At 46.4% G+C, this 10586-nt stretch overlaps 1 protein-coding gene across 3 annotated transcripts in view; it reads right to left on the minus strand.

Annotated features, from left to right (window-relative positions):
• Positions 1 to 10586, minus strand: part of CACNA1E (calcium channel, voltage-dependent, R type, alpha 1E subunit) — a 344242-nt gene that overhangs the window by 333203 nt on the left and 453 nt on the right. The gene's annotated exons all lie outside the window — the stretch shown is intronic.

Below are 10586 nucleotides of genomic sequence, written 5' to 3' on the forward strand. Positions count from 1 at the left end.
GGCCATCCCTATATGGGATCCGAACCCGTGGCCTTGGTGTTATCAGCACCGCACTCTCCCGAGTGAGCCACGGGCTGGCCCCTATACCTTACTTTTTTAATAACAGAAGAGCACCCTGTCACTGTGAGTACTCAAGCTTGATGGCCATCTATCAAGTGTGATGTAGAAAGAGATCTTCTATTGAATTAATGCTCTTTGGTTAAAATGTTTGTGTTCTCTCATGGCAGTCTGCCTGACAGACTAGCACAAACATATCTCTGTAGCTCCTTCACCTGGAGTTCCTGTCATACTTGCACATAAAGATTTCAATGTTTGGTTGGGAATTACCGTCCCTGATAGCCCAGCATCTCAACATCCCAGATTGTGGGAATTTTCTAACACAGTAGGTATTTTTAAATTGTGATTCACTGACACTTGTAATTGAATGCAAAATTGTATGTGGATTTTTCAGGAGAGAGGGGTCCACAGCATCAATCACATTTCAATAGGATTTATGATTGCTATATGGAAAGCAAATAAACACTATAGTAGAAGGACCTAATGGTCCCAATACTCCAAAGAGTCATCTAGACACCATCTAGAAAGCCACTCGGGGTATTCCCAACCCTAAAGTCTCATAGAGTTTAGAAGTGACCCTTAAGAACCTGAGGACTATCACCTGCAATTGAGCCATCTGAGTTCGACATCACCTGAACTGATCGAGGAGAAGGGAGATGGGAGTATAAAAGAGCACGGAAAAAAGCTCAAGGCACAAAAGTTGGATAATTCAGAGTCAAGTTGGGGAAGGCATCATCTGACAACCTCTGGCTGAGATGCCTGTTGAAAGCTCTCTTGGAAATCTTCATGGTGCATTTTCAACATTAGCTACAGAAACAAGCACACTCAGTTAGATGTAATACCAGCTTACCAGCTGGGGAACTTGCCCAGTAAATCTAAAGCCTGCTGAGCTATCAATCCATTTTTAAAATAATGACTTTATTCTAACCATCACCTAATGATATGACAATTGCATCAGGATTCACTTCCAGGTCCTACAGTATTTCTAGAGATGAAAGAACTGATTTCTAGAACAGTGCTGCAATGCCTACGTTATATGTTGTAGCTAGAGAAGAGCACTTTGGTTAATTTAACAACAAAAAAAGCGACAAAGAGCTACTTTACCTCATCAATACAGATTATAATTTGCAAAAGCTCAGAATACTCGTACAATGAAGTGCACACACCATTCAAACTATGTTGAATGTAATGTAATAAATGCTTCGTTGGAAATATTGAGAAAGCATTACAGCATTACGTGGTGCCTAGGGGCCATCGTTACAAATCCCAATTGTCATTATACTATAGATCTCTGGGTTATACTATAGATCTCTGGGTGCTGATTAATAAAGAGTTCTGTGTAACAAAATGCCAGATAACAAATACTCAGTATTTTTTTTTAACAGTGGGAAGCCCACATCGGGTAGCAAAGAAACTGGGGCAATCCTTAGCAAAATAGTGAAGTAGATAAAGTTTGTCTTTTACAACCTCCCAATCCCCATGTGATGACCCTTCACTCCCCTCTCAGCCACTCAATGCCCTCAAACCACCCACTTGCAACCTCCTGTCCCACAAGTAGGGTCATACCTGGTCCTACAGGTGCTGGTCAGGTCAACACTACACACATACAGGCATTTCACTGATGCTTGTTAAATCAATAGTAACTGATTTAATTATAAATCATTCAACAAAAGCTTTCTGAATGCTACCATGTGCCAGCACTATGCTAGGTGCTGAAATTTAATGGGGCATGTCCATTCTCAGAAGAGCCTGCTCTCAGTTATAAGGCCAGAAAGAAGAACTAACTGGACACTGATAATGTCATATAGTAGTTTAATATGTCCCCACTCCCAAAATGACCTGCATTTTGACAGAGAAGTTTTGAAGCCTCACTGAACAAACCTAAAGAAAAAGCATTGGGCTTTAGGCCAGTGTATGAGAGATTTAGGATGGGGAATCTCCTCAGCAATTTTTAAGACTGACCTTCTCTAAAGTCACTGCTTGGCAGAAACAAAACCGTGAAGACAGTGGTTCTAAAAGTTTGGTTACGAGACCAGCAGCATCAGTATCACCTGGGAACTTGGGATACATGAAACTTCCCGGTCCCTATTTCAGACCTGCTGAATGGGAAACGCTGGGAGTGGGGTCCAATAATCTGTAGCTTAACAAAGTGATTCTGAGACACCAGAGCCGGAGAGCCAGTGGTGTAGATGAAACAGGTCGACTGCATATGTCTGATTTCAACACAAAGGAATTAGCCTTGATGCCAGTGGAAATCACCTGCAAGAAGGAATAGCCACTGACAGAAAAGCAGCAAAATCACTCCCAGGAACACACAGCTGGAAATTGCCAAGACGTAAGTGAGTGACTGTTGAAAATCCATTTCATGCTTTTTGACTCTGACTAGCCCCATGAGACAATGGTGTGGAAATTGAGAAAGAGGCATAGAAAGTTAGAAAAACTTCCAGCCTACAGCTTAGCTGAAGGCTGGGAAAGACTAGTAAGGACTAATTTTCCTCCTGACACTGGTTTTCAGAGCCTCCTGTCTGGCCCAGGAGGCCACTCCCAATGCCCTGCATCTTGGAAATGGAAATGGTACAGAGGCAACCACCAGCAAGGCTCCACCCATGACAATGACCACAGCATTTCTTCTTTTCCCCCCTAACTTGTTACCCATCGACCAGCCACATCCTTTTTATTCCTTCCCTAAAGAGGAGGAGGAGGAAATAAGGACAAACCCCCCTTAATGAAACAAGGCTTCAGAAAGCTTCGGAGTACACCTGAAAAAGGCTTTCCAAATTCTTCAGAGATGGGGAACAGAGGCAGCTCAAATGCAGCAGGGCCAAATGCAGCCAAAAATATAGACTCAAAATTATGCAGAGTTGCAACAGCGACCCACAGGCAAAAAGACCATACTGGGCACAGGTGGCAGGCAGGGCCTCCCTCTGAAACCCCCCATGTGGCTGGACCACAGGAGCCTGTGGCTGTAGCCTAGCTGGGCATTTTAGCCCCAAGCCTTGCCCACCTGCTTCTGGGATGAACTACTGCTTTAAAAGTGGGTCTATTTCAAGCCCCCTTTTAATATATATATATATATATATATATATATATATATATATATATATACATGTGCAAGAGGACTGAGGGTGAAACTGTTTAGTCCTACAAAGTCGGAGCTCAAAATGCAATAAGAAAAGAAAGTCCTAAGAAATATCCACTACTCTGCCAGGGGGATATCTTGGATAATTGACACTTTTTAAAGTCATTTACTGCTGTTCTTTTTAATTTGGCCCATCTTCCCCTCTTAAGGACACATCTTCTAGATGGGGACGTGTGGGTTCACCAGGGTTTATAGCTGAAGATTGGGCAAAGACGCAGGCAATGAAAAATTAAGGAAACATATTCGGAGTACTCAACAAGCAAAGATACACCACAGGCATCTCCCCAAAATGGACCTACCACATAAGACACCACTAGGTTGAAGGAGTCTAAAAACTTTGCATTGTACTTTCTGTCCTTAATTAAGATGGATGCTGGAAACACGATAGGTGACTCCACACACAAGTCCTCTCTGTGTAGGTTTAGGAGGCTTGGGAAGAGAAACATTGATCCAAGTCCCTGATATTTCTATCCCTCTTTGAAGGGGATTGCCACAAGGTGGGTGGTGGTAGTAGTGGTGGTGCTGGGGTGTTATACACTAATTTTTGTGCCTGCTCTCTCCAACCCCCCATTCCTATGTGAATTCACACCAGAATTTAGAAAGAAATGGTTACAGAAGCTGGCTTCTTAGGTCAGAGGTTCAGCATTTATCGGGGTGAAAACTCTCAAGATGATGAGAGGATTCAGAGTGACGGGTACTTGGGGGATATAAATACCTCCTAGTTAACAATGGTCTCTGAGTAGAGGAGGAGAGTAGCTGTGTATTTATGGGGCACCCAAATGCAACAGGGCTGGGTAGGGGGCAGTCACAAAAACGGCAAGAAAAAGCATGTTAAAACATTTTTCCCCCAGCTATCTTTCTCTTGTGTCACGGTCCCACTGTAGAAAACTGAGCATCTACAGAAAAAGTTGATTTCTGAAGCCGGCCCTCTATAAGAGGCCTTAATTACATCCAAGAGGAAGACAAATAATCTTCCATTTCTGAAAATCCTAGAAAAACCCACACATACAATGAATTATTCACCAAAGCTGAACCTAAAAATGAGAGACAGAGAAATATACAAAGATAGAAAGATGGGTGGAAGACTGGGCAAAAAGAGGAAGTAAAGACCTGGTTTATCTCTCCTGGAAGAAAAGAGTATTAATCACAGTTGCATTTAGGTTCCCTCTTTTATGTCTTTGTGGTCAATGATATATAAAATAAGATGAGCAGAGTCGCCTCTGATGGACCGGACTGCACCGCGGCCCTACAAACAACACAAGGAAGGCTACTGATCTGCTGATCAAAAACGTGGAGTCAAAGGGTTTGCAGAGTTCTGTAGCTTAGCAAATCTTCACTCAGTTTTATGTTAACCAAGAAGAGGAAGATTAAAGAACCAGATGCTCTTATAAAGAGGGAGAAAGCAGCAGAGTTTGAGGGGGGGAAGACACCTACATTTTGTATAACAGCTAAAAAGAGTTAAGCAAGTTTGAATGGAGCTAATAATTCCAGAGTCTGGATGTTTCAGAAGAAAAAATGAAGGCCTGTTCTTGCTATTTTCCTCCTCCTCCTTTAATTCATACGTGCACTGAGCCTATTGCAAGGAAAGCAAGTGGAGGAAAGTAGGGAAATAATGAGATGCAAGCCAACAGACACTATCACATCCAAGATATTTTTGTCTCCATCCTCAAGTCATTTCATTTCTGTCAAACTCCTTCACTCCAACTCGCTTTTCAGGCTGCATCCCAATTGCAATTGTCCCCACAACAAATCATGGCCTGGTTTCCAGAGGAAATCTTACCCACACCACATATCAAGAGCAAAGCCAACAGATAATTCAGAGATTGTCCTGGGAGCCTCAGAAAATGAAAACCTTTGTCCCTCAGCTTCAGTGCCAGCTACAATGTTGTGTGTTTCACCATCTGCATCCATGCACAAGTACATGGAAGATGTAAAGACTTTCTGCATTATTTGATCATAGGATATAATTACTGACTTCATCTTTGTTAGCTGCCGCCTTCTGCCCTAATAAAGACACGTGACTCATGATCCACTAGAGTTAAATTAAACCTGAAATTCTTACCAGGACTACTATTCTGCAAGGAGCTGTATATTTATAGGCAACCAAAGCAGGAGAAAAGTATGAGCTAACATGGGAGATTTGGAAACTAAAACTTTTAGTAATCCTCACCAAAATCCTCCAAAATAAATGGACAATTTACAATGGGAAATTCACCATAATTAAGCACATAACCTCTGACCCATAGCCAGAGTCCTTTGGGGATACAATGAAATTCTCTATGACATGCACGGATATCCACAGGTTCATTATAATGAGCTTCATCATCTCAGTGGCTGCAAACAGATTTGATCTTCCTCCTTTAAATTATGTTCATTTCCACATGAAACATGTGCTGTTCTGCTGAGATAACCAAATGGGTTGGGGAAGAGTTCCCTATTGCCCATCTATGGTACAGAGTCTCTGAGTCAGACACACCATTTCTTCCCTTCACCTCCGGACCTGGAAAAGAGCAAACAAGTGTGGGCATTTGATAAGCCATGCGACAGGTCCTGTATGTTCACAGGGTAACTGGCTCTGGGCACAGAAGAGTTACAGCGGTAAGCATGCAGCACAGTGAACCTGGGATGGCACTCAGAAGAGCCTGTTGCCTGAGAAGAGAACCCTTTTGTTAGCTGTATTAGATAAGCAAGAAAGAAAAGGAGGAATCATATAAAATGTAATATCACATTCTAAATCAGATTAGCATTTTCAAAAAGGTTATGGTATCCACTGCAGAAGAAAGTGCCATAAGAAAATAAAATTATCTCCCTATGCAGATGTAGCTTCCAAGAAAAATGAAACACATTCAGAGTGGGCTGTTGACTTGCAACCATCTTTCATGCCAAATCTGGGTTATCTTAGGCATCTCTTCCCATAAGAACTAGAGCTCCCCTATTAATAACTGGATAGGATTACCCTCCCCCCTCCAAGTCAGAGGATTCTACAAGCATAAATTAGATCTTCCTTTTACTTAACTCATCTTTTCATACCAATATGACTTGAGTCCAGTAATATGCAGCATGAAGAGACCACTAATCTTCCTGGTCCTACAGTGACCTGCGGCCAATAAAAGTCTCATATGTGTCATAGAGTACGAGCATCCAAAATCCTCAAGCACACGGAATGTCATGTACCAAGGCAGGTCTTGACAAGTTTTCTGAACAATCTTCCTTTTCTTTTGGAAAATTTGGCCCTTACAAAGGGCAGAGAAATATTTCCCAAACTTTAATGTGCATACTAATCACCTGGGGATCCTATTAAAATGCAGATTTTCATTCAGCAGGTCTGAAGTGAAGCTCAGGACTATGAATTTTGAGCAGGCTCCCATGTGATGCAGATGGAGCTCCTTTCTCTCTTTGAGAGGCAGGAATCTAGAAGACTTCACCTTGAACTAACACCCCTCCCTTCAGGCACGCTGAAATTTCTGAAGGATTCCATTAATAATAATAGCCAGTGTTTTCTGGGTACTTAGGTAATGTTGTAGGCACTTGACATATATCAACTCATTTAATTCTCCCAGTAACTCATTATCAACATCTTCATTTTACACATAAGGAAACTGAGTCACAGAGTAATGAAGCAACTTTTCAAGGTCACAGAGCTGGTGAAGGAACTAGAATTTGAAGCCAAGCAGCCTAGCCCCAAAGCTTTATAGGTAACCACTACCCATACTGACTCCCAGTAAGAAAAAGCTAGATATTTCAGGAAGCTGGGTGTTTAGAAAGGAAGGGAAGGTGAGACTAGGAACTTAGGTAAGGTTTTGGAGAAAATGCAGAACCTACACAAGCACAATGTTTCCACGTGGTCACCACCAGAGGGAACGTATTAGTCAATTACGTTATACAGCCAGGAGGAAAAAAAGCAAACATGGTGTATTTTAAATTTTCCAACCCAGCTCCACTAAACAGTTAGCAGATGTTCTCTGAACACTTACCAGAGTCTACACGCTGTAGAACCACTGTGAAATTTCCAACTATGGGGACAGAAGAGACCATTGGGACAGGGCTCATGGTCAAGGCACTGAGCATGATGCTGAAATCAACTCCTTTGACTCTCTTTGGCCCATTTTCGCCAAAAACAAGGAAAGGGAGGAGTAAAACTCACAACATCACCTTACGCTCACAACGCCTGGCGGAAAGGCGTTGTCTGTGCAGCAGAAGAGAAAACGTGAAAAGAGGCGACCGCGTGGTATAGGAAACGTGCTGCATTTACCAGCCCGGCAGCCCTGCCCCAGCTGGAAGTACCCAAGGTGCTGGACCCGGCAGACTGGGAATCTCAGGGCTGCCAAGGGAGTTTCGGCGGCGCTGTATGAAGTGCCAACCATGGCTGCTGGCACGTTTGCCACCCGTCGGGCGGCCGGGCGGTTTTGTGTACTGCAAGGAAACGGGAGGGCGCCTGTCTGAATGAGCACGCCCCTAAGAGAGGGGCACAGCAAAGCAGCACCTGGTGGGTGGGAAAATTTAAAGACTTGTAAAAGACCGGCGAGGGAGGGGGACCCAGCGGGGAAATCGGCAGAGAACGGCCTAGAGGAGCATTTGCAGCCGCAGCACGCAGCACAATGAGATCTGTCCGCTTTGTGCGGTGCACAGGCAGGCGTGACTGCAGGGACCGGACTCCTCCCCCGCCCCTAACCCCCACCCTGGACACGTTCAACTCAGGCACTGCATGGCCCGGGATCACTCTGTGGGGGCGGGTGGGGGAGGGGAGTGCAGGGGGGGAGAGAGAAGCCGAGCCAGGGGTGGTTGTGGGAGGATGCCAACAGCAGCAGGAAGAATATCTGCTTAGAGATGCTCCTTCGCTTCTAATGAGGGGTGCTGCCTAGAAGCACCACGCGCCAGCCAATCGCGGAGCTGCTGAAGCGGGGAACTAGGCAGGAAGGAGGGGAAGGCCAGAGACTAGGGTGGGGGTGCTGGGGTGATGCTCAGGCCCTGCGGGGAGCGAGCCTCGTGCTGGGCTGACACTAGAGACCCAAAGCAACTCCAGCAGTCTCACTGCTGCACACCTGGGTGCGGGGAGAATAGGGGTGAAGAGGAGGGGCCTCCTTTGCAGGTACATCCTGCCCAAGAAATCTCCCTCACAAGCATCAAAGTCTGCTGTCTACAAGACTACCCCATGTTTAACACCACAGCACTAGCTTGCCTCCTGCTCATCCTCTTTACCACCCCACCACCCTCAATTTCTAATGGTCCTGCCAGGAGTCCAATTCATAGTGAAGAACAAGGCAGTTCGATGCCTAATCAGCAGCCTGCACTGGGTGCACTTGATTAAACCTGCCCAGAGCACCAGGGAGGCTGGGATGGGGCTGGCTGCAGACTGAGCGGGCTGGGGAAGGACGAGCGCGTGTACCTGGGCATGCTGGGGTGAAATGCCCATTAGGCAGCCAAATGGAGAGTCAGGGGGGCAGCTGCATACCTGAGCCTGGAGCTCAGGAGAGCGGTCTGGGGTGAGGGTTATTGGTAACCTTCATGAGAACAGCTCCTACTGGGAGTTGGAGGCAAGGGCCTGGCTGAAATGGACTGAAGAGAATGGGAGGAGAGGAAGTGAAGATAATGGGGAAGAGGCAGCACCTGAGATCAGGGGGAACTTCTGTGTGGTAAAGACAGATTCAAACTCAGATCTAAGGAAGTCCAAATCATGTACACTGTACTGCTCCTCCATGCTCAATTGCTGTGTGACCTTCAGGAATCACTTAACCTCTCTGAGCTTCTCTGGTAAAATGGGGCTAAGACCCATCCCACAGGGTTTGTGTAAGGAATAATTGAGATAATGGGGGTGAAAGCTGTAAAGCCACTTACGCCTATGAAAGGATTGAGACCCCATGCCACAGGCTGGGTGGGTACAGGGAGGAGGAGGAGGAGGAGACCTAACTGCCCAGACTCCCCAGCCTCAGGCCCAAAGAGAAGGTGAAGGAGGGATGAACAGGAGCTGGCCTGACACATCACCCCTTGCCTCACTGCCACCCTGAGCCCAGGCCTCCTAGCCAGCAGCGAAAGGACAGTGGCAGCTCCAGCAGGCACCAGGCCCAGCTTCAGCAGCCCAAAAGTCACAGGCATTCTGGAAAACCGAGGCAAAACTCATCCCTCTTCCCAGGCTCTTGACTGCCAGGCCTCAGGCCTGTTCTTCAACACGGCAAACCTCACTCTCTCATGAATCAGAACTGCCTTTTGACTCACTTGGAAACCCCCCCCCCACCACCACCACCACCACCAGCAGCTCTTTCTGGAGAGCAGTTCCTTTGGAGCTAGACAGAGACAGATTACTTTCACACCTCTGGCACTCAACTGATGAATTCGGGCCCAGCAGATCTGCCTGAATCGTGGGCACTGGGAGAGCACCAGCTGGGTCAAGCACTAAGAAGCAGGAGTACCCAATCCGGCCCAAGGAAAGGATGGACCCTGACGAGATGCTCTTCCTTGGCTCAGAAAAGAACTGCAACTTTGAGCTGTTTGGCTGTGGCAACAGAGATTGCCTCCCCTGACAGACACGCACTCACTCCACTTTTAGTGGAACTTAAACTTGGTCCCCAGAGTTAGGTGAGTCCCCAACCAAAAGCCTGTTTTATTTATTCATTTCTCTACTTGTATTCAAGGTTTTTGCCCAGTGCTCTTGGACCTTCTGAACTGATAAATCCCCTCATGGAGCCTCGATTTCCCTACAGGCAGACAGTGCAGGTGTCACCCCAGCTGGTGGGGATGGATGCAGAGAGGCTGGTTTAAAGGGAGGAAAACGGGGAATTGATTATGAAAGAAGCCCTGAGATTAAGGACAACCCAATCTACGTAGAGAGCAGCTTGTGAAGAAATGGGGCGTGGGGGCTGGAAATTAGACAAAGCTCAGCTCAGAAAGGGGCAGACACTGCAACATCATGCACCCAGGGATGCTAGAGATTTCCACACAGGAAAAATCAAAAAGCAAAAGCCTTACCTCAAAAAACACTAGTGCACAAACCGGTCTCCACGGCACCAAGCTTGCGCCTTAAATGCACTGAAGTAAAAAGAGTGCAGTTCAGCAAAGGGGCAAATTGGCACCAGGAAGGGGGTGGGGGACAAATTCCATGCTAGGTTTCCCCCCTCACCCGAAGAAATGCAAAAGGGGAAGGGGGGTTACGGTGGGCAAGAAAGGATATGGCCAATCGATGAGCTTCTTGGCGTATTTCCTGACAATGTTATCTTCTCCGAAGATGAACAGGGATCTGTTGACGGTGAAACAGTTCTGCCGGACGGGAATGGGGTTGTACAAAGCCATAGTCCGCGCCCTCTGCGCTTTCGACTGCTTGTAGGCGGCCGCCCGCCCCCCGGGCGGCGGGCCCCCCCCCCCCCCGCCGAGAGCCCCGAGGGGCGCGGCCGGGGGC

The sequence above is a fragment of the Galeopterus variegatus genome, unplaced genomic scaffold, assembly GCF_000696425.1.
Source record: "Galeopterus variegatus unplaced genomic scaffold, G_variegatus-3.0.2 Scaffold314, whole genome shotgun sequence".
NCBI classification, from domain to species: domain Eukaryota; kingdom Metazoa; phylum Chordata; class Mammalia; order Dermoptera; family Cynocephalidae; genus Galeopterus; species Galeopterus variegatus.